The following is a 24,655-nucleotide window of genomic DNA, read 5'->3' on the forward strand; positions in this document are numbered from 1 at the left end:
CTGCAGTAATCTTTATATTTTACAATAATATACAGGGCATTATTCCCTGTATAAACAGTGCTTAGTGATATTATCACTTATATTGGGTGCTATATGGAGTAGTATTAAACCTTTCAGTCTCTATATTGTCATGGAACGCCTTAGAGTGTGCTAATATACTTATGTTTCACAACAGGGGTTACATAATTCTCTGAATAACCAGCAGTTCCTTTATAGGGTTGGCAAGTGGGCAGTATTTTAACAGCCTGGCCAATAAATATCATGCTTGATTCTAATGTTAATAATAATCGAAACAGATAAGGGAGATATGAAGGAAGAGTATTTTTTCAATGGTAAACCTATAACTATAACAACTCTAATACATATCTCTCCTGAGAGTGCAAAGTTTGGCACTGCTCAAATATATATTAAGCCAAGATGCGGAGGCGGTAGCTGTTTTATGTAGGAGAGTGTGTGTATAGTAAAGGGATATAGGAAATGGGCAATGATTCTGGATTGGAGTTTATAGTAGGCAAAGTGGTGTCAGGGAAAAAGTGTGGATGGGAATGTGGGACAGTGGTTGTACAATAGGCAGACACTCAAGAATGCACCATGCTTCCAGAATCCTACAGCTTGCTGGGTTGGGAGTGGCAAAGTTATTGCTTTATGGGTGATCACTGAAGAAATTGGTAAAATATTGTTGTGGTACCCTTAAACGACATATCTTCAACCATGCATCCAGAATCACTGGTTTAAAGGACATGTCAACCCAAAAATAATTTTTTGCCTCAAATTGCTATTGAAAGCAGTGTCTCTGCCCTGATGGTTTAGAACAGTGATCCCCAACCAGTAGCTCGTGAGTAACATTGCTCTCCAACCCCTTGGATGTTGCTCTCAATGTCCTCAAAGCAAGTGCTTATTTTTGAATTCCAGGCTTGAAGGCAAGTTTTAATTGTATAACAACTAATTATAGTGCCAAGTAGAGCCTTCTAGTTTTCAAAACCGGAAATTCGGCTGTACTATTGTGAGAGAACGAATTTGCGTTCTCCGCACTAGTGTTCTTGCCTCCCCTCCCGACAGGTAAGCCGGCGAGGTATTGCAGGCGGCTCCTTCGACAGAATCGGCGCTGCATAGGGGCTACCAAATAATCAATCACAGCCCTTATTTGGCACCTCCAGGGACTTTTTCATGCTTGTGTTCCTCCCCAACTCTTTCTACATTTGAATGTGGCTCACGGGTAAAAAAGGTTGGGGATCCCTGGTTAAGACTGTTGATACAATGTAAGACAAGGCAGCTGATAAACAGACCTGTCTTTGCTGCTGGGGAATTAAGATTTTTGTAGTTTAAAAAATAACAACCAGGAGTTAAGCAAATACTGCTTTCAATAGCAATTACATTTACAAATAACTTTTGAAACACTAACCATTTTTAATAAATTCATATTAGGAAGTTGCTTATAACTGTGTTTTCCTTTATTAGGCAAAATCTTTTTCGGGTCATGTCCACAACTTTGAATTCAGAGCCATAAATGTAGAATTGCCCTCATCAGTGCAATCATCAGTACAATACATTGGAACATGGCTTCTGAATTGTAGGACTGGGAAATTCATGATTTAACAGTTACCTATACATTCTTTAATGCAGGCAATGTAAAGAATGTAGTGGAGAAATAAATACAGCAGAGCCATCAGCTGTTCTGGGACTAAAATAAAATACTATTGTGACTGTGTATACGCTGCTATCCTTCTCCTGTTTGCCAACAGTGGTGATTTAGCCTTAGGCCTAATAAACAGCTGAGCAAGAGTTCACCCATTTACAAGATTCAGGGGCATGCACCAGCTTGCATTTTACTTGAGAATTTGGCAGGAGGACACACATGCACAGACAACTCCAACTGTTAACTGTTCTGGATTTAGAACTGAAGTTAATATTCATTAAAATATTACTGTGCTCGGGTTTTGTTTAAAATTCTTGACTAGGCACATCTGACTATACTTAAGATATGGGCCAAGCCAGGGCGTCCCAGGCATTGGTACTGTGCCAGCAGGGTTCGGTATTAACAGGTGCAAACCTGCCTCTTGGCCTCTGATTTTCTTTTAACCCTTTTATTATCATAGATCCGGGGCACTAGTATAAAAGGGACAAAGTGCCAGTGCCTTTGAATCTACATCTACAGGCATGGGACCTGTTATCCAGAATGACCGGGACCTATGGTTTTTGTTCCATAATTTGGATCTTCATACCTTAAAGGAGAAGGAAAGGTTAAAACTAAGTAAGCCTTATCAGAAAGGTCCACCTAAATATACCAGTAAACCCTCAAAGTAGTGCTGCTCTGAGTCCTCTGTCAAAAGAAACACTGCATTTCTTTCCTTCTATTGAGTACACATGGGCTTCTGTATCAGACTTCCTGCCTTCAGCTTAAACCTCCTCGCCCCGGGCATGAGCATGTTCAGTTTGCTCCTCTTACCCCACCCCTTCTCTCCTGTAATCTGAGCCCAGAGGAGAGTGAGTAGGGAGAGACTCAGGTAGAAAGTGATGTCACACCAAGCTAATACTGCAGCTGCTATCCTAAACAAACAAACAGCTTCTAGAGATTTTTACTCAGGTATGGTAAAACATTCTACAGAATAAAATATAGCATTGTAGCTTGCACTATTACAGCTAATCTATTGGCAATAAAATGCCTTTATAGCTTTCCTTCTCCTTTAAGTCTACTAGAAAATCATGTAAGCATTTAACAAACCCAATAGGTTGCTTCTGCTTCCAATAAGGATTAATTATATCTTAGTTTGGATCAAATAGAAGTTTGGATCAAGTACAATCTACTCTTTCATTATTATTGGATTACAATGGAGTCTTTGGGTGACAGCCTTTCCGTAATTCGGAGCTTTCTGGATAACGGGTTTCTGGATAACAGATCCCATACCTGTACTTGGAAACACAGGACATATCATGACAATGAGCTGTCCTGCACAGTGCACACAAAGGGTTAAAGGTGAAGTATCACTTCTTACCAAGTTTGTTCCCCAGTTGCAGAATAGTGTTGCCACCTGGCCAGTATTGCACCAGTCTCTAAATCACCAGCTCACAAAAAAAAATTCCACACATAATGCAAAATTTTATATAATTTAATAGGATTTGTGTACTAAATTCAGAGATTATATGACATGGATTACCAAAATACTAGGATCAAAGGAAAGCATTTTCCATGGTATACAGGGCCAAATAAAAGAATGCATTGCAAGCTGATACAGCTCTTCCCAGGTAGGTAATGGCGTCTAGACATATATCTAAAACAATGATCAGCGGTGGTTTGAGAAAAAGGAATTTTAATGGTATATATCCATGAATCTGTCAAACAATGCTCATAACTAACATGACTGGGGTGTGGAAGGAAACCAGAGCACCTATGCATCAAGCATTATTTTCACTTTTTGACTAGGCCAATAAAATACCAGCTGGATGGCAACAGAAGGAGCACCCAAAAATAACATGCAGACAGAGCAAGATTAAGATAATGGGGTCCTAGTGATTGGGGCCAACCACACTTTCACTGTCTGGCCACAAAATACAACCAATTCCACTGAAGTCCTTCAAACTTCATTACAAACTTTTTTTGGTAGGCCCAAGCATTTCATAAAAGCATTCTTGGAGTAACTGGCCTCCAGCTCCATCCCTAGTGCCTTTCTCCCTCCATCTCAATTCCCTGCAGCAGTAATACAGGCAGCCATAAAAAAAAACTACACATCAGCCCATCACTGTCAGAGCGTGATGCAAATGCAATAATCTGGGCACTTAACTCTAGGCTGGCACCTAGTGGGTAATTCAGCCCCTGGGGATAGTGTCCCATCTGGAATTGAACATAGAACCCAAGCACTGCAGTGCCACAAATATAACCACTATGCAAAATACAGTTTGTAATGAAGTTTGAAGGAGAGCAAGGCAAATGGTTGTATGTTGTATTGTGTGGCCAGACAGTGAAACAGTGTTGGACTGGCCCACCGGGATACCAGGAAAACTCCCGGTGGGCCAAAGTGTCAGTGGGCCCTCATGCTGCTAAACTTTTGGCCTATTTCATGGTCATTCCCTATTATATGAGAACAAAGAGGCTAAATAGATGGAATAATAGATCATAGTATGTAAAGAAAACAAAGTAGGAGAATAGAGGTTGATTGAGGAGAGGAAGAATATTAGTACTGAGAGTGGGCCCCTGGTCTAAGGTTTTATGGTGGTCCCCTGGTCTAAGGTTTTTGGGTGGGCCCCTTGTGTCCCAGTCCGACACTGCAGTGAAACTTAAATAGATTTGCTTTTGGCATTGGGGTAAATAAGTATACCACAAGGGAAGCAGGAAGTGCTCCCTGACATTTTCAGGTCAGCTAATGACCTCCCACGTGGTCTCATGAGAGGGGCCAGATGTCATAATTGGTCCAAGGCGTATGTCACATATTTTTGTGCTGATATCTGCTCTGTGTGTCTGCAACACAGCCCAACGCCCATTTTGTCAGTTTAGAAACAATGCAGAATGGAGGGGAGTGCATTATTATCTCTTGTGTGAAATTAGCCTAACACAGTGCTTCCCAAACTGTAGAGCTGCCCCAGGCTAGGGATGTTAAAACTACTGCCCAGATATTACACATGTGATCACTAAGCACTGACTGTAGCTGATATCATCAAGAAGCACCATTATAAGAATTGCTTTACAGAATATTCATGGCTTTTGTGTATTATATAATAGATAATGCAAGTAAATAAAACATTTAACTAATTTCAAATGGCCCTGCTTGTGTCCATCTATCTAACAGAACAAACATCTAAGTGAATTTGAGGAGTTCAAATGCACAAATCCGTTTACTCCAGAAATGGGTGGCCATACTAATTTATTATGCCGTTACACTGCAAGTTATTCTTCCAGGAAAAGAAACATACATTTAGCAGACCACCTCCACAAATATTTCATCAGTTTCCTCTGCCACAATGGAAATTATTCTATTTTTTTAACCCTCTCATACCATGGGAATTTAAAAATTCCTTATAGAAATAAAGTCATTCTACACCCAAAGTATCTAGAACTGCATGAATCATCTTCTTATTGAGTTGGCTTCATGCCTTAGTGGTGTACTAATAATTCCTAACTTTCCCAAGTGGTATCAAAAGTACTTAAACTAGATACAGGGAATAATAAAAGGAGAACTAAAGCTTAAACAAAAAAGTAGGCTAGAAATGTTGTACATTATGTTTTGGGCTTCTGTACCAGCCAGGCCCGGACTGGCAATCTGTGGGTTCTGGCAAATGCCAGAGGGGCTGCTATAAGGTCCCATAGAAAGTCAGTATTTAGTGGACTGGTGGGGGGCTGTTTGGGCCTCTATGTGGGCTGATTGGGCCTCTGTGTACCTGAAATGGCAGGGCCTATTTTAATTCTCAGTCCGGACCTGGTACCAGCCCAAGGCAACCACAGCCTTTTAGCAGTAAAGATCTATGTCTCCAAAGATGCCCCAGTAGCTCTCCATCTTCTTTTCTGTTGATTCACTGCACATGCTCTGTGCTGCTATCAGTTTCTGAGCTTAGAGACCCACTCACAATATACAGTACACTTAGGGGCCGATTCACTAAGCTCGAGTGAAGGATTCGAATGAAAAAAATTCGAATTTCGAAGTATTTTTTGGGTACTTCGACCATCGAATTGGTTAAATTCGTTCGAATACGAACGAAATCGAACGAATCGAACGAAAAATCGTTCGACTATTCGACCATTCGATAGTCGAAGTACTTTCCCTTTAAAAAAAACTTCGACCCCCTACTTCGGCAGATAAAACCTACCGAAGTCAATGTTAGCCTATGGGGAAGGTCCCCATAGGCTTGCTAAACTTTTTTTGATCGAAGGATTTTCCTTCGATCGTTGGATTAAAATCCTTCGAATCGTTCGATTCGAAGGATTTAATCGTTCGATCGAACGAAAAATCCTTCGATCGAACGAACGAACGTTTAGCGCTAAATCCTTCGACTTCGATATTCGAAGTCGAAGGATTTCAATTCGAGGGTCGAATTTCGAAGTATTTTTAACTTCGAAATTCGACCCTTAGTGAATCTGCCCCTTAGAATAAAAATTTCACAATATAAGGGCGATTAGTAATTAATACAGATAATTACTATATGGCAGCACAGAAACCAGTACAATTAGCATCAGAATTTAATAATCAGCCCTGTAGCAGCAGCTTATATTACAGACCAACCTCATTTTCTGTTAAATTGTGACTAGCCCTAAGTTTAGCTTCTCAGCAGCTGTTCAGAGCCCACTGAGCATGTGAGTGTCGCAGACACTTTCCAAGATGGTGACAAGTTTGAATTCCTGGATCATTGCTGCTATTGAGAAGCTGAAAACTTTAGGTTGGCGCAATTAGTTCAGCACATAAAATATGGCATTTTTAGCCACATTCATTTTAAGGGTTTAGTTCTCCTTTAAGGTCAGACTGGGCCAGCAGGACCCCTGGAAAAAACCCTGCCCAGATCTGCTCCCAGTTCTGGCCCCTGCACCCATAACTCCTTTCTGGCCCCATTAAAGGCTGCAACAAGATAAAATAAGCAGGGTCAGACTGGGCCGGGAAAAAAAACAGGTGGGCCCCGCACTAATGGGCACTCGCCCAGAGGCCAGACCTGCTCATCCAATCAGCTGCCCCTAAAGTAAAGCGGCTGCGGCTGGAGTGGTAGGCCCAGAGGCAGAAGGCCCACAGGCAGAAAGGGGTTGTGGCCTGGTCCAATGCTGGAAATAATAATTCTGTAAAGTTTAGAAGTCTCAGCCTACTAAAAGTGTGGCATGCTAAAATGGATACAAAGGTGTGCACCTATCTACATCATTTATAAAAGGCACTTGCACCCAAACACACTCCTTGCACTTTTCTGTGTAGTTCTGCCGAGCTCCATTATGCCAACCCATCCTCCTCGAATGAATTTCTGCTACCTTGACCATGGCACAAAGTAACAATGTACTGTCATTTAGCAAGCATTGAGTGCCAGGTGCCGGATGCACCATTTTTTGTAATTGACTTGAGTCCTATTGTGGTTTGGCTTGCTCCAGGCACTGGAATAATATTTTAACGGCAGCCAACAGATGGGCAATTTCTGTAATGGTAGCTTAGAGTGCTGGGGGCGAGGGTGAGTACCACATAGTGCAAAGTGGTAAAAATGTCCTTCCTCATCAGGTTATAAATGTAAGATAAAAGTAAATGTAGGTGCAAGGCACACTGGTAATTCATGTTTAGATCAGACCAACGTTTGTAGATAAAAAATAGATATTTTATTTATATAAATATTTTATTTACACTAGGACACTTAATCATAGGCTTAAATGTAAGATGGCAATGAGGGGGCCCCATATTTAAAGGTATATTCATTATGGATAGCTGGATTAGTCTTTTTTTTATGAAACCAACTTTGGAAATCAGAAAATTGGTGCTTTTGTGTTACCGTAAATAAAAAATTGCAAAATCTCTGTGTTACTAAAGCATCAGTAATTTTAGTTAGAAGGGCATCATAGACTAGATCACATAGGACAGGCTAATGCTTAATTACATCACAAAAACTGTGATTTATATTTTCTGTTGAAACCTTCCGTATTTTTGTGGGTTCTGATAAACTAGAGTCCTCATAGCAACTAGAGATGAAGCAGAGAGATTCCGCAGGTTTTGAATTTCAATGAATTTTGGTGGTTTGTGGCCAGGTACAAAAAAATTTCAAGTATTCAAAGAAATGTTGCTGTGGCATTCAGCAGAGCATTCCATGAAACATTTAGAAAACTGTCAAAGACAAATGGGAAAACATGTATTCATTATATTTTCTTGAACCTCATTAAATACAGAGACAGTGGATTTGAATAAATACTCAAACTTTAAATATCCGAATACCTGGGTTAATGTAACCTAAGCTTAGACATTATGACCATCTGAGGCAAGGCAGTTGCTATGCTCTGTCCAGAAGCCATATGGGCTGGCAAGTTTATTGTCATGTGTATTGTACCAGCCAAGAGGCCTGGGTAGATATCCATCAGCCATGGATTCTCCTGTAGGATCGAAGACCACATCTGCACATTGGTGTGGTCCTTGTCTGTTTGGCCTGAATGCCAAATGATTGGATCAGCCTGAGCTGTAGCTATCTTGAAGATGAAAAAGTTAAACACAAATACATACAACACATAAGCAGCACAAATGCATATAGTTGGACAAAGAGTTTTCTAGACTGCCTGCTGTTTCTCATAGAATTTCCTGTCCTGTTCATTATTTATGGATGTGTAATAATAGAGCAAACACAGCCCTGCTGGCAGCTTGGGAGCATGATCTTATTAGATAATATCTGCTTGCAACACTTTAGCAGTAAAGTAATTTCCAGCTGATTGGATACTGCAACCTTTGTAATGCTTTGTAAGGAACAAGCTGTATAATGGTGGTTGGCAAGATTTTCTACTTTTATCCTTTATCCGTGAAATTAGTGTGATAGATACAGCAGCTTTGGGAAATGAATGCCCTTTATGACTTTATCATGATTAAAAGATTTCAATAGAGAAGTGCCTTCAGTGACCATAAATACAGAGAACAGCTGCTACCACAATGGAGAATTTTAGGGCTATCCCAGCAAGGCAAGCAAAATAGCAGGCTATTTAGAAAAGGTGTGACAGAAGAACTTGTCCTCCTGGCTAAATGGGAAAGTTCACCTTTACACAAAGGGACATGACAGAATATGGGTAATGGAATGCGACTTTGGAGAACGAAGCACTGCATATGTTTTCCCCATTTGCACATAGAAAAGCATTTTGAGAAGATTTGTCATCCACTGTAGCGCAAATATCGTTATGTGCCATTACCCTTATAGACCGTTCTAAGCAACATCTCATATCTGTTTCTTTCAAGCTCAGAACTGAAAATTCTTTCTGGTTGTTAGAGGGTGACCGAGTCTGGCGACACAAACACAGATTGAGGCATCAATATTATCTGTATTCAAACTGTTGTTTGGTTGCTGAAGGAGAACTTAAAGGAGAACTAAACCCCCCCTTTAGGCAAAAGTCCCCACTGCCCCCCTCCACTAGCCCCCTCCCTGCCTCCCCTTGCACATTCTTACCCCTGAATTGTGTCCCCTCTATAAATACTGATTGCACACGCCGAGTCAGCGCAGCGGAGCTCACTGGTGTCATCTTCAGTCTTCTTGGGGTCTTCTTCCATTCCTTCAGCAATTTCCGTTACTTTCAGTGCATGCACAGTTTTTATGAATCGGAAGATTGTTTTAACTGCGCATGCGCCAATATGGCGCTCACATTATGAAAAATACTGAAGCGCCGAAGATGATGGCCGTGAGCTCCACTGCGCTGACTCGGCGTGTGCAATCAGTATTTATGCAGTCAGTATTTGTATAGGGGACACAATTCAGGGGTAGGGAGGGAGGGAGGCCAGCAGAGGGGGGGGAGTGTGGACTTTTGTCTAAAGGGGGGTATAGTTCTCCATTAAGCCAAAACAACCAGGAACAGTTACATTTCCAAGAGACAGTTGTAGAAAATTACCCGTATAAAGCAATAAACCATATATAACCATATCATATTAACCAGCTACACCAGTTTTTTTCCCTCACTTCCAAAAGTGCACAGCTAAGCAAAGTCTTTACTTTCTAATGAGGAAACTTTGAATAGAGCCAAGGGACTATTTTGCCAGCTGACGCTAGAGCTTTATTAGGCACAATTATGCAGTAAACGGTTAGATACTGATTATATAATTGTTAGATTAATAGGTCAAAGTGTTCTTCAGTGAATCAGCATCTTAATCTTACCAGCCTGTTCCCACAGTCTTGGAACAAATGCATGTACATAGAAATTCTTCTTATGCAGCACTTCTAGTTACACACAAACATTTCATTCAGCTGTTTTGAGACCACAAAGCTTACAATCTCATCAAACAGATGAGCAGCAAAGAGACTGGAAAATCTCACAAGAAACATTTACGTAGCTGGCCATGGACCCTGTGATTTGCCTAAGGCAGGAAAAAGTAAGAATTGTTGCACATAATTCTCTCCAGGATATATTGCCCTGTGCCTACTGATGATATCCTACCCTAAATGGAGTCCTATAGCCTGATCCCCATTGTTTCTATGTCTGCTGAAAGGGCTCTGAGAGTCTGAAGAGTTTATGGGTACCCTTATCTACTGTTCCCACTACTGACCCAGCTACTGACTAATTCTCTCTGAATGCCTCCCCAGATCTATGCTTCTTCCCTTGATTCTGATCTTTTATTATAACCATTATATCAATTTAAATCCTTAATTTGTTGGGCCAAGGTGTCTTCTATCACGTGGCCTATGACATTGTTATTCCCTATATCTGTATTGAGAGAAAGAGGATAAATAGATGGAAGGATAGATTATAGAATGTAACATAAAGAGAATAAACAGATTGAGGAGAGGAGTAAACATAGTTTGGAGAGTGGGCCTATGGTCTCAGGAAATACTGTGGGTCCCTGGCATCCTAGTGTCTGACACTGTCCTTAATATAAAACTTAACACTGGCAAAAAACATTTTTTTGCAGTCTATGTCAGTTCCATAAGAAAAACTAACAAGTAACTAACAATTAAACAAATGAAAACAAATATTGTGATAGTCATGCAAAACAAGCAAGGCTCAATTCCTCAGAACAGAACTAGGAAATAATAATTACTATGAAACAGAACGCATAACAATATTTCTTAAAGTAAATGCTTAATTAGATTATACATGTTCCAAAGTCATGTGATGAAATAGCAACAGCGTATCGAAGAATAACATGGTGGACGGGAAACAATACGTGTGGGAAGCAGATTAGGCAATCTAACTCTGACAGTCATTGATGAATGGTAAAACAACATTGTATTAGCAGAGCCTGCACACAGTACCTTAAATAGTAATCTACCTAAATTGTCCATGACGGTACTGGGAATTGCACTGCCTGAATTAGGTGGGGTTTTGGGTGGATCAGGGCACCACCTGCCACAGCTTCAAGCCCCTCACCCAGGAATACAGCCCCACAGTTTGGGAAAAATCAGGGCTGCTCATGCCATGAGGCAAGGTTAGAATGTATCAGTGTTGGTTAGGCTGAAAACAAAGGATGCACTTAAATGTTTGAATGTCTGATCTATGCTTAATACATTTAGTATTTTCTGTGTTTATTCATTGTCCAACAAATACAAATAAAGCTACTGCATTTTACTAAATGTGTATATTGCCCAGAGAGTGAGAGAGTGTCCAAAGTAAATAAAGTATTGGGTCAGAAAGGACAAATGATTTATTATTAATAACTCTTTTGTCAATATACTAACACCAGCTAGGGAAAATCTGTTAAACTCAAGCCTCAGCCATTAGGGTAATGGCACCTGGTTAAATTTGCACTACCATGGGCAACAAATCTCCCAAAATGGCTTTTCCGCCAGCAATAAAGTAAATCACTAAATTATGTTTCATTTTCTGTAACTGCCTCACAAGGAAAGCTATAGCTTTAATTGAAGCCTGTAGGGTACGAGGAGTATAAAGAGAAAGGCATGCACCAGTATTGTAATGGTTTTTATTGATCACAATTGTTGATAACAGGAATCCATAGAAGTGAATAGCAACCATGTTGCCTTTGGGTCCCTTTAGACAAGGAGTAACTTACTCATCAAGTGCCTATGTAGCATGAACTTGAGAAATTGAATGGGCTGCAGATCTGAGGCAGATGGTAAGATGTTTCCTCAGTTTGACTTTGTATTCAATATCTAATGTTGATGTGCTTTGCGTGGCTTCTAAAGAAGGTGAATGATGTGAGGTTATTGGTTATTGGTTTGCTATATTATTGATGCAATGGTTTCCAGATGATTTAAAGTTACTTGATGATTCCTGTCTGAAAAAGTTCAATATAAAAATGACAAGAAGCATATATGGTTGCAGTGTGATAGATAAAATACATTTTGACCACACAAATAATATTTCAAATTGGCCCTGAGAATAATATTTCAAATTGGCCCTGAGAACCATCAGACTGTAATCAAAAAGACCTAGATGATACTTCAGTGTCTTTGGGTTCCTGGAAAGTGTTTGCAAGCTGTATGTAAATGTTTCTGATATATTCTAATTGGAAGTAGCCCAAACTTATCTTGTTGCAATGGCCAGTGAGCCGCAGTTTATATTTACTTGATTGGGATCCCAAAGTATATGCCTTTGGCCATAATTAGCTCATAAATAATTACTATCATGTACTTCATGAGATGTTTCAACCTCAGTGCAATCATAAAAAGAAATTAGGGCTAAGCTTGTCTATTACTGCGGATAAACATGTAGCAAATGTATATTGGTCCAAGTTACCTGAGACATAAGAACTTTGTTTAGAGACATGTTGTTATGTCATCTTGAATGCTAGTGCATCTGCTTTTGCAAAGCAATGTAAAATGGGCAGGTTACTTGAATGGAAAATGTGTTTTAAGTCTGAAAAATCATTCACTCTTCACATTACACATAACATTATGTTTTTAGGTGGTTTGACAAATTATGTTTCAGAATAAAGAATTATATAAAACTCAGTATCACCTTAAAATCAACTTTTATAATGATTTACAGAGTATCATGTTTGGTTGGGTTTTTTTTTTTTGTTTTGTTTTTTGAACATTTTTGTTGTATCACTCTCAGGTCTGATATTTAAACTAAAATCTGGTCAGCAGTGTTGTTGCCAGCTCAACTAAATCTCATTCTACAGCTGTAAAGAAAAAGTTAATTCCACTGTCCAGCTGCAACGTGACTACAGCAACAACAAAATAGGAAGTAGATGTAATTCTAGATCCTTTCAATACTTTCCAGATGTAGCATAGTCTGCACCTTGTATTGAAGGGTCTCCAAAGTCTCCAGAAACCTACAGACCCATCCAAAACTACCAAAACCCATTGAAGTACTGCCAGATCCATAGCTTTCTTTTCTAGGGTTGGACTGCGCTAGCAGACTACCAGATGTTCTCCAGGTGGGCCCAAGCCCTAGCAAGTCCCACCCAGGGATAATTCCCATCAGCCTTTTCTTATTTCTTCCTTAGGTCTACATAACACATTTAGAAATGTCTACATCTAACTGTTGTGAGAGTGGGTCCTCAATGTCAGGTACTCTGCCGGGACACAGGAGTCCCAGACCAACACTAACTTTAAGAACAAGTAAAAACTGTGACTGATCTACAGTGAGTTTCAATATTTGGGCATTTCCTTTTCTAAAAACAACAGGCAATATCTGAGGAACATCCTGCACCTTCTCCTAATGAAAATCTCTAATCATATGATAACATGGAAAGCACTTCCCTTAACACCACTGGGTAGAGTGGCTATATGTAAAATGAAAATTTGTGAAACTCTGCTAAAATTCGTAAAAGACGAAAAAAGTCAATGAGCATCAAAATTATTTTGACACACACCAATTTTTACATGTGCAACTTTTTTGTCCAAATGCATTACCGTCAGTGGGCCTCAAAACAATTTTGATGCGCGACAATTTTTATGTGTGCATCAATTTTTTTCACGTGCAACTTTTTTCTCGCAGCTAAAGTTTGCAGCAGTTTTGTGAAACAATATTCAGGTGGCGAAATGCGGAAATTCTCAGCAAATTCATGCCTGGCGAATAAATTCGCCCATCACTACTCCCCAGTCTAAACACCCAAGAAAGTGTTTTCACAAATGGACTCCGATACCAAAACATTTATATTGGCAGGGAAACGCGGCAGACTGTCATACCCAGCACTGCAACTTGCCAGTCTCCAAGGTCGAGTGGCTCTCCCAGACTGGAGATCCTACTATCTGGCATCTCAGCTGCAACACTTACTAGCATGGATGTGATAAAATGAATGCATCTTTTAATATACTTAGTACTTGCTGGGACCATGAGTCCATACCTCCTCAGGTATTCTTAGAAACACCAGATATGCCCTCTTCCAATTATTGAGACCCCCTTTCAAGGGAAGCCACATTAGCACTTATACAGTACCAAGGAGTATCCCTGAACACCCTTATTATGGGAAATAACAAGCTACTGCACTTTAAGAATCCAGACTTTTAGTAACCTCAAGGAGTACAATTTGTTGATGATTAGTTCGTAGATGGGATGTTCAAATCCTTTGATCAGATCAGGGATGATTTTTGGTGTAACTCCAAATACATGGCTCCATTACTACCAACTGAAGCATGTAGCCAGGTCCCAATGGATGGTGTCGCCTTTACAAATGGAAAACATACAGTGGAAAACATACTGGACTATTTAGCAAATATATGTAGAATTTCTTACATCCTATGTGGAATTGTCCCCTAGTTGCCCAAATCTGGTGTAAGGTTTGCAAACTGTGGCCACCACAAACCCAGTTCAAGTTTCCCCTAAAACATGTTTGCTGGAGGTGGTAATACACCTTACTAAATCTCATCACACACTTACATCATTATGAGAATCATTGTTTTTAGCATGTAAATGTATTGCTCTTAAATGGCTTAAAAATAGCGTTACCGTTTTTAGGCACTTCGCCGATTCACTAACGTGCGCAGGCGTAACTTCGCTAGCAAAAGAGACAGGCGCTAGCGCTCATTCACACTCTATCGAATTTTACTCCGCAAATTCACTAACATGTGAATTTTACTGAGCATTACCTCTTTTGCCAGACTTGCCTTCGCCAGCTCAGACCAGAAAATCATTGGAGTGCATAGATCTTCCTCAATCTTTTAGTGGAAAAAGTTTCTAAGTCCCAAAAAACGCTGGCGTCTTTTTTCAGAGTGATAGCCTGCAAAAGTCCCCATACATTTTCTAACATATGGAACACAAACTATACAGTGGGCTCATGTGAAGGGCATTATAACAACTCTATTTTCTTTATTAAGGTTCCCTGGACTTGTGTAATGTAATGTATTTGCTGCAACATATACGTCCATTCAACTATCATTTCCCGCCATATGCAAATTAGCCTGAGCGAAGATCTCTAACGAAGTTGCGCTAGGCATAATTGAACGGTAGCGCATCTTTGCTTTGATTGCCGACATAATGCTAGCAAAAATTCACCAGCATTCGGTGTCCTGGACGCAACTTCGCAATTTAGTAAATTAGCGATGTCCTATCGAATTTATGCCTGGCGAAGTGTTGCGATGGCTGCAAAGCCGTTGCTGGCGAATTTTTGCCGGTTAGTAAATTTGCCACTTGGTATACATACAAAGGGGTATACCCTGTGAATTTGACCAGGTTTGGAAATGCTGGCTGGACTCTTTAGACCTGGAGGACATCCCACATTAAGACCAATATTCTACTGTTATTACTACTGCAATTCTATTCTTCATTGTGCCTTTTATTGAAAACAGCGTGTAAAGCCAAAAACCTGTTTTTTTCTCTTGTATTTTTTCTCATGTATTTTGTTTCCTTATTTTTTGTTACTGTTTGTATTAAAAGCAATTTATTATTTATGCTTTTAGATAAACTTTTATCATATTTATTTATTAAAAGCAAAAAAAAAAAAAAAAACCAAAAAAAACTGTGACTGATACTAAGGACCAAGTTTGTCGTTTGAATAGCTGATTTGCAGATTTGTAAAATAAAAATTGTCAAATTATATGGGAATGATTATAGCTTTTATGACTAATACTGACACTTAGTGATTTGTTTATGATTGCTTGAGCTTTTCTGCTTGAGCAATCATTAAGAAAACCCGACATAAATTTCATTTATTCATGCTGGTTTCGAGTCAAATTGGCAATTTCTGTATTTTTTACTTAACCTATCACAGTTTTTCTTTGTAAAAAAAAGTCTGTTTGTAAAAATGACAGAAATTGACAAGGGTTTTCAGCTTGAAACCAGCCTGAATTAAGGAAATTAATTTTGGGGTTTTCTTGATGATTGCTCAAACTTGTGCAATCATAAATGGATCCTAAACAGGTACTTGAGAAATCAATTATATTTCATTCTTACTATTTATGTGTCATAGTAAGTATGAAAACAAAGAAGTCATATATTTAAATCTATATTACCAGGGTAAAATATTTATTACAGGGGAAGGTGAAAAAATTTTTTTTGACATTCTCTCTATCTTTGATTTAAACTTTTTACATATTTCTGTAAATGTGGATATTTATTGTCTTTTGGGGTAATGCAAGTTGCAAAATGTGCACCAGGTCTTGTAACCTAAACTTTCTAGTTTACAAAGATTTTTCATCATTCCTATCAGACCCAACCCCAATGAAGTTTTAATTTAGGTTCCGTATCTCATGCACCAACTTTTCTATTTTATCGGGAGCCAGTTAATCTGACTGTATATTTATGAGTGTGGAAAGTGGTGCACTTGCAGATAGGGCCTTGGTTGGAATCAAACTTTGTGTAATAAAAAGTACTTGCCCTGGTGGTCTAGTGGGGGGGACAGCAGGGACGCCCACCACAAGCTGTTTCCTCTGCCGCGTCCTCTTCACACTGAATAACTAGGGCGCGCGCCTCTGTGTAATTTACAGGTGCATTCACTCTGGCGTCATTACATCAGCGCGCATTGGTGCGAAATTCGAATGTATTTAAAGCCACAGTACACTACCCTCATTGCCCGTTATAGGATTTGTTTCCTGGTGCTGTTAGCTGTTGCTATTCTGTTTGAACCTGTTCCTGATTACCTGTTTTGACCCCTACCTGGCTTTTTGACGATTCTACATTCTGTATCCTGACCCCTTGCCTTATTACTGACTTCGATTCTGCTTAACCCTTCTGATTGACTTCCCGGTTTGACCGTTGCCTGCCTGACTATGTTTATTCTCTGCCTGCCCCGACCCGGCCTGATCTGACTACTCTATTGCCTAACGTCTTGTACCGTGACCTTCGGCCTAAAAGACTCTCTTTAACAGTTGTGCCCCTCTGCCTATCCAGAACCCCTAGCCTTGCACCTCTTGTTTAAGTCCTGGTGGCATCCAAGTAGCTGAGGGCTCCTGCCAAGGCCAAAGGCGGTCATACTACTGGTGAAGTACGAGCCGAGACCAGGGTGCTTGGCATTTGTTCTGGTGTTGGGTGCCGACCGTGACACTTTGACTTCCATTGCTCCTAGGCAGCTGTGTTAACCACTGTGCCACCATGTTGCCCAGACTTTCACATGTTCGAGTTTAAGAAAATAAGTAGTAACTGCTGACTATTGGTTGGTTTCTATAGGTAATTAGACCTGATGCAGGCGCACTGCTTCCATGAGGCGAGCTGAAAAAGCCTCAGACGACAACTTAGAACACGTTACCAAGGTGGTAAAAAGCAGCTCATGATAATTTTAAGAGCCAAATTTCCATTTTTTTAAACTAGAAATATAACTAGTGTAACTAGTGTAGAGAGTGCAGTTCTCTGCATTATTGATGCCCCCATCCCTGACCCTGCAGGAGTCACCCCAGTTCAGCTCATGAATCAGCCCTGGCCCCAAAATCTTGTGTATGCACCAGAATGGGGGACCTAATGTCCATGTGCAGTGCCCTACACAATTATAGAGCCTGAGGAGTGAAGGGGGGAATGTGAGGAGAGCAGTGACATGTAGGAAGTGCTGAATGGAAAGTGAAAGTAATTGATTGCCCCTCCTCTATGCCACGGGCATAGAGGCGGGGCACGTAATATTTGCTTGACAGTTTAGATATTTAAACACCTTTATAACAGGTATGGGTTTTTGGGTTTCATATTTAATTTGCAAAGGACTTTCATTATGCAGCTTTTTATGTGTAGGTGACAGGTCCACTTTAAAAGAATATAATATTATAAGCCGGCCCAATCACTGCATTCAGATTTTGGGCCTTCCTTAGTGAAGTTCAGCTTTCTAGAACAGGGAAATGAGGCGTTTGCAGTAAGAAAATATAGGTTGAATAACTCACAAATAAAGGACTACACAGGGAAAAAAACTATCCTAAAATAGTTGAAAACTCTAGAAAACAGATTAGTCGTAAAGTACAGTTTAGTGCATTTATTATTTAATGGATGCTCTAATTAAACATGAAGTTCATCCCTGCCTTGCCCTCATTCTAGATCTCAAAAGACTGATTACAAGATCTGTTCACCTTTATCTGAAAAGCATTAGTTAAAGCATTACTGGTTAAAAGGTATGTTACAAATTCAATAAAGCTTTTAGGTTATATGTATGACATCTGGCCTCATATCTGACAACAACACAATACAAAGCAGTATTTAAAATATATTTTTAGTCTGGAATTTATGAACTGACAACATGTCATTTAAAAAGTGCTGACCATCACCTCTGTTCTGAGTGGGTCCCTGTGCACATCTTTCTAGGTGGCACAAATCTGTATTTTGTGCTTGACTGATCAAGGGTCATAAGGTGCTTCATAAAAAAGGCATGCGCATTGTGTAAATCTAGCACAAAATTTGGATTTTGAGAAGTTCACACTGAAATAATGACTAACAGACATGGTTTTCCTCTGTTTCTGTTGCTGACGTTTGTTGCAATCTGAACTCCTGATGATCTACTTACTGGAAATGCTCCATAAAAATGGCAGAGAGTTAAAGTCTGCATTGTACAGTACAAGTGTAGACCATTAGTCATAAGGGGAAGACAAGGATTATGAATGAGTTGAAGGATGATTCCTAAATAGAGGGTATGTGAGATCTGTACGGCTGCTAACATTACATGTGTATATCACATATACAAAACTATCATCCCCAAATTTCTCTTTCCTTAATATTTGTTTCATTGTTTATGAGCTTAACTTTAGTACTCTGCAATTTGCTGTTACTAAATATAGCAAAAATGAAATTAAACAAATTGAATTTGCCATAAGAATTTCCTATGTGTTGCTGCTAACATTTCTCAATCTCTCTTCTAATAAATTCTGTTTTCGCTCCAAATCCTGCAGTCCTGTAATTAATGGGTTTAGATAGGATGTCAAACTTCTATGCAGGAGTATAACTAGTGCAAAATGTAAGTAGGGATTCTTGTTGAAGTGTAATTTGTATGGAGGGTATTGTGTAACACAAAATGCATTTTTGACCATAGCATTTATTCCATGGTGACAAAATGAATTTTGTTAGCACAAACTTAATTTTGTATTATAATACTCTGGTGGAGTGACCAACAGAGGCTGGAAAAAGGTCACTCTAGCGTTTAGTTTCTCCCCAGGGATCAAGATATGCTCCAGGAATGAAGTTGACAAACAGAGGATCAGTTCTCTGTTTAGAGACTTTGGTAGCCAGGTACTCCAGTGCGGTCATTGGAGCTCACTATCCATAGGAAAACTGTACTGTGGAAAGAATATTTAAAGTTAATTAGTATGCTGGAGAGTGTCTCTTGGCAGGGCACAGCATGTAGGAGACCTGGCTGTGTGAGGAACTCCTAGAGGAGCTGGCTTTGACTATAGGAGGAGCCCTCTGCTACTCAGATGCCGCCAGGACTTAATGTTAGAGGAACAAGGAAAGAGTTCTGGGCAGGCTAGGGAATCAAACGTGTCGAAGGGAATGGGGAGCAAGCAGAGTAGTCGTGGAACAGGCCGAGTCAATACCGAGTCAATACCATACGGGCAATGCAGCACCAAATCAGAGTGCAGAAGCGTACTCAAAGTCACAGGCTGGGGTCAACACCAAACAGTAACGTGGCACAACATCAGGATCCAAAGAATGGTCAGTAACAGGCAGTGGTCAGTACAGGCAGCAGAATGGCAAAGTCAGGGTCAGGCAAGGGTCAAGAACAAATATCAGACTTTCCAAAATGACTGTGGCTTGTCTAAATGCGCTTTTGCAAGTGACTCTGTTTATGGAGAGTGCAGAAAGGGCTTTGAATTGTAGAAAAATGTACAGATACACCATCTGCAGCAAGATGTTCTTGCAGGTCATTGGAGGTGATCTTTGGGTTGTCTGTAACCATTTTCACAATCCTCCACACATGCCGCTCCTGTATTTTTCTTGGCCTGCCAGACCTGGGTTTTACAGCAACTGTGCCTGTGGGTTTCCATTTCCTGATTATGTTCCTTACAGTTGAAACTGACAGTTTAAACCTGTGAGACAGCCTTTTGTAGCCTTTGCAGCTCTAAACCATGATACTGAACAATCTTTGTTTTCAGATCTTTTGAGAGTTGCTTTGAGGATCCCATGCTGTCACTCTTCAGAATAGAGTCAAACAGAAGCACAACTTGCAATTGGCCACCTTAAATACCTTTTCTCATGATCGGACACACCTGTCTATGAAGTTCAAGGCTTAACGAGCTATGATATGCATGAAATAAAATCAATTTAATTTAACACAGAAGGGGAGTGCGGGTCTTAAATATATATATCTTCAATAGTACAGATGGTACTCCACCGCTTTCAGGTATAGGACTGGCATCAATGGAGTAATATAACTGTCAACAAACAAACTGTCCTCTTGCAACACAGGCTAGTAAACGTGCCTTTGTTTCTGTGCTTTTGAAGAAGTGCATGGTATTCCATTTATAGGCACTTACATACCATATATTGAACAGGAATAGCAAACAAGAATCCTGAGCAAAAGTAAAGTTCTCAGACTTTCGCTTCAATGCTAGGCAGCAAATATAATCCCTTTTATGACTACTTAAGATAATATGCAGCACACATGGCGTCATTATTCTATATGTTGCACTTCACAAAGGTAATAACATCATCGACAGTTGCAGCTGTGTAATCAATACATTTAACTGTTGAATTTTTATTCCAGCACCAAACTGCCTAGTTGCTATGACATATTGGACCCTAGCAAACAGATGCCTGCTGATATTCCCAAAACAAAAGAGCTGCTGAATGAAATGCTCAATAATTATAAGACCACACACAATACAAAAAAAGAAAGACCAATTGCAAATTATTTCAGGCTATCCCTGTTTACACCATACTACAATTCATTTAATGGTGAACTTCCCCTTTCATGGCATAGTGTAAAATGTGAAAAAAATCACAGTAAAGTCTCATTTATTCCATTCACATGGGAAAAAGTTGCAGGTTCTTTCCTGCACCTAAATTGCTGCTCCGAAGTGAATAAAGCAGTTGAAGCATTCCACTGCATATACAATCATTATATATATATATATATATATATATATATATATATATATATATATATATATATGTGTAAACATTAAATAAACACAACATGCAGGTTCTGCTTCCAATAAGGATTATTTATAGCTTAGTTTGGATCAAGTACAAGGTACTGTTTTATTATTACAGAGCAAACAGAAATCATTTTTAAAAATTTGGATCTTTCTGGATAACGGGTCCCATACCTGTATATTACACACACACATACAAACTAGGGATGCACCGAATCCAGGATTCGGTTCGGGATTCAGCCAGGATTCAGCCTTTTTCAGCAGGATTCTGGCCGAACCGAATTATGCAAAAATAATGCAAATTAGGGGCGGAGAGGGAAATCGCGTAACTTTTTGTTACAAAACAAGGAAGTAAAAAAAGTTTTTCCCTTCCCACCCCTAATTTACATATGCAAATTAGGATTCATATTCAGTTCTTTCTTTCGCAAAGGATTCGGGTGTTCGGCCGAATCCAAAATAGTGGATTCGGTGCATTCCTAATACAAACAGACACACATACAGACAGACACACACACAGACACACACACAGACACACACAGACACACACATGTACACACGGGTGTCATGATAATGCAGTTGGGTTACAAGCACCAAATCCCAATTAATGTAAGCCGTAGTGTCAGGTCAGGCACTGACAATAGATTTCTGGTTTTAAGGTTATTGAAATACCTCACTGCAGTTGGTCAGTTTATAAAAGAAACTGCCCCCAGCACACACACAATGAATACACCAAATAGGTGTGCGGGAGAGCTAAAACATTCAAAAAGTTCAAAGCAGAGATATCAAAACTTGTGCTCCTCCAGTTGTTGCCAACTACAATCCCCGCTGGGAGCTGTACTTCACAACAGCCGGACGAAGACGAGTCGGACGTCTACCAGTGTTTGGGCTGCAGCCAGTCCATTCAATTCTGTATCACTGGCTTTGCCCCAGATTTCATCTGGAATGTGTGTAGTTAAGGGCTTGCACAGCCTCCTATCTAGGCTCTTGTGGAATGCACAATAAAGACTGAATAGCAGGTATTCTGCTTTTTGCTGTTTCTCTTGATTTGCCATTCTAATATATTGAATAACATTTAACATTGCTTACATATATATATATATATATATATATATATATATCATGCACCCCTATAAATAAAATGAGTACAGTAAGCTGTTCATACTGGTCTAGGCAAGGTGTGAATGCAGGGCACTTACCTCCAGGGTACAGCACAGCGCACACCTATTCAGAGCTGGTTGGCTACAGACAAGCCCATACACACTGCCTTCAGGCTTACACTCTCCTTCTGTCACTTAGCAGTCCCAGGATCAGGAAGAAGGCAGAGGGAAGGAGCAGTGAGGAGGAGGGGGGTGTGGAGTGGGGAGTTTTTATAAAACAGAGCACCTATTGTCTGCAGCCCCCGGCATATGGTATATTTCATACATATTGAATGCATTAGGCTGGTGTATTTTTAGGAATATTGTGCAGGAGACTGTGATGGAGAAACCCAGATCACGCTTAGACCAGTAATGAAACAGAAGAAAAGTTTAGGCAGTAAGATACTGTGCAGGGAATTAGTTCCAGCAGAGGGTGTGTAACATGTCACACCCCTCTCCAGTATGCTGCACGTGCTTTGGCACTGACAGGGTTAACCACTTCAGGGGTAGATACATTATATGTAGATATATTATAACTATATTATATGTACTACAGACGGGTGTATACACTAAGCATCTAAATACTGAATGATTCAGGAGGCAAAGAGGGCCCTGGTCAATAAGGCTTACAATTTAAACAAAGAAGGGGGTATGAAACGCAAAGTGCAGGGATGCGCATCTAATGAAAGACTGAGATAGAACAACAGTCTTTAAGCAATAATGGCAATGCTCACTGTTGACACAGATGCCTTTCACTGATTCCTATGCATTTTTTTAAATGTAGCACCCAGTGCTATCAATAACTCATTAGGATCTCTGGAGTCCACTAGAGAGTTATTTGCAGCATCATGAGAGCTATTAAATATTGTGTTTGTAGCCCCCCAAATATAAAAGAAAATAAAGAAAGGCTGCAGTCAGAAGTGGTGTCCCCTTTAAAGCACAGTTGCAAAGTCATGCAAGTCTCCATTGTTGTTGGACTACAACTCCCAGCATACATACATATTATCAGGGAGTAATAGCATGTTGGGAACTGTTATCCAGCTCCACTGCTTTTATAAAACTTTTTCCCCAGATCCCATGCACCAGAGGACCACAGATTCCTGCCTGATCTGTGCCCACAACACTCCCTGATCTTTGTTCATATAGTCATGGCTGGAGCACCACACGTCTAAAGGTAAGGGCACACCTGGAGATTCGGGGAGATTCAGTCGCCCGGCAACTAATCGCCCCAAAGAAGAGGCAATTAGTCAACGGGCGACTGAATCTCCCCAAACTGCTTCCCCATGGCTTCCGTCTGCTTCAATGAAAAAAAACGCCTGCGCCAATGCACGAGTAAACCTCAGATGACTTCGTAAATCGATGTGCCGCGAGTGCATTGGCGCAGGCGTTTTTTTTCATTGAAGCAGGCGAAAGACAGGGAGATTGTCGCCCTGTAGAAGAGGTGATTAGTAGCCAGGCGACTAAATCTCCCCGAATCTGCCCGTGTGCCCCTGCTCTAAAGCAGCACATTATCTGATATCGGTGTAATAACAGCAAGCCTAAACTTCACAGTAATATCCCTGTACCAGATAAGAGCAAACTGCATCCTTTTGGAACTGTAATGAAATTTGGGCCGCCTGCTGTGGAAAAGTTTTATGGAGGGTTAACATCCCCATTAATATTCAGCTTGCAGTGTTCCCTGGATAGCAAGACCCTCTTCTATGAATGCAAATAGTTACATCTGCCAAATGTTGCCCCCCCCCGCACAATTGCGTTGCTTGGCCAAATACTGACACCCCTGTGTGTACCGTCATTCTGCAAGCCGAGTACCTGCAGGTTTCAGGTTTCAGCATAACATGGTCGGGATGTGGCCAATTTCCTATAAGAAATTGTACATAGTGGGTACAACATCGCTACTGCTCTCCGTGGAGTGATTTAAATCTCACTCTGTGAAAAGTTAATAGAAATACTGCTGCACAAAAAGTCATACTTATTTAGCTTAGACTCACATTCTGTAAAGCAGCTATTATACTGACCAGCTGTGAAAACCAAAAATATGTTATACCGGTATGTTGTATCATCTTCTGTGCTGAGTGCAAGGGCACAGCCATGTCTGTGAGACTGTCATTTACAAATGATTTTTCAGGTAAAGACAACATTATGATTTTGTTCAGGATGGCCACTGGCTCTATCTGGTAATGTGGGAGTTCCTATACACGTCAGTAAATACAAATATATGGGGGGATGAGGGTTTTGGCACAGAATGTACTGAGCATTTATGGTTAAAATGTGTGTGTGGTACCTATGATGGCGCACCGGTTAGGATTGCTGCCTTGTGATCCCCTTTAGGGTTTGAATCCCTGTAGGCAAAGTATACCCCTGCTCTACTAACCCTTCAGATGTATGCTTTTAAACAAGTGACCCGTAAATGTTGACTGCAGATCTCACTTAGATTGTAAGCTTTTGTGAGTAGGGTCCTCTGATGCAATTTTTAAGGTGACAATACATGGGCT

The 24,655-nt window shown here is 40.2% G+C and overlaps 1 protein-coding gene across 1 annotated transcript in view; it reads right to left on the minus strand.

Moving 5' to 3' along the window:
- The window catches only part of LOC108712637 (synaptopodin), an 82,624-nt gene extending 60,298 nt beyond the window's left edge, over positions 1–22,326 (minus strand). Inside the window, exon 1 of the mRNA XM_018254950.2 lies at positions 22,224–22,326. The gene's annotated coding sequence lies outside the window, so the exon portion shown is untranslated. The remainder of the gene's footprint in view (positions 1–22,223) is intronic.
- Between the last annotated feature and the right edge of the window lie 2,329 nt (positions 22,327–24,655).

The sequence above is a fragment of the Xenopus laevis genome, chromosome 3S (genome assembly GCF_017654675.1).
Source record: "Xenopus laevis strain J_2021 chromosome 3S, Xenopus_laevis_v10.1, whole genome shotgun sequence".
In the NCBI taxonomy this organism is placed as follows: Eukaryota; Metazoa; Chordata; class Amphibia; order Anura; family Pipidae; genus Xenopus; species Xenopus laevis.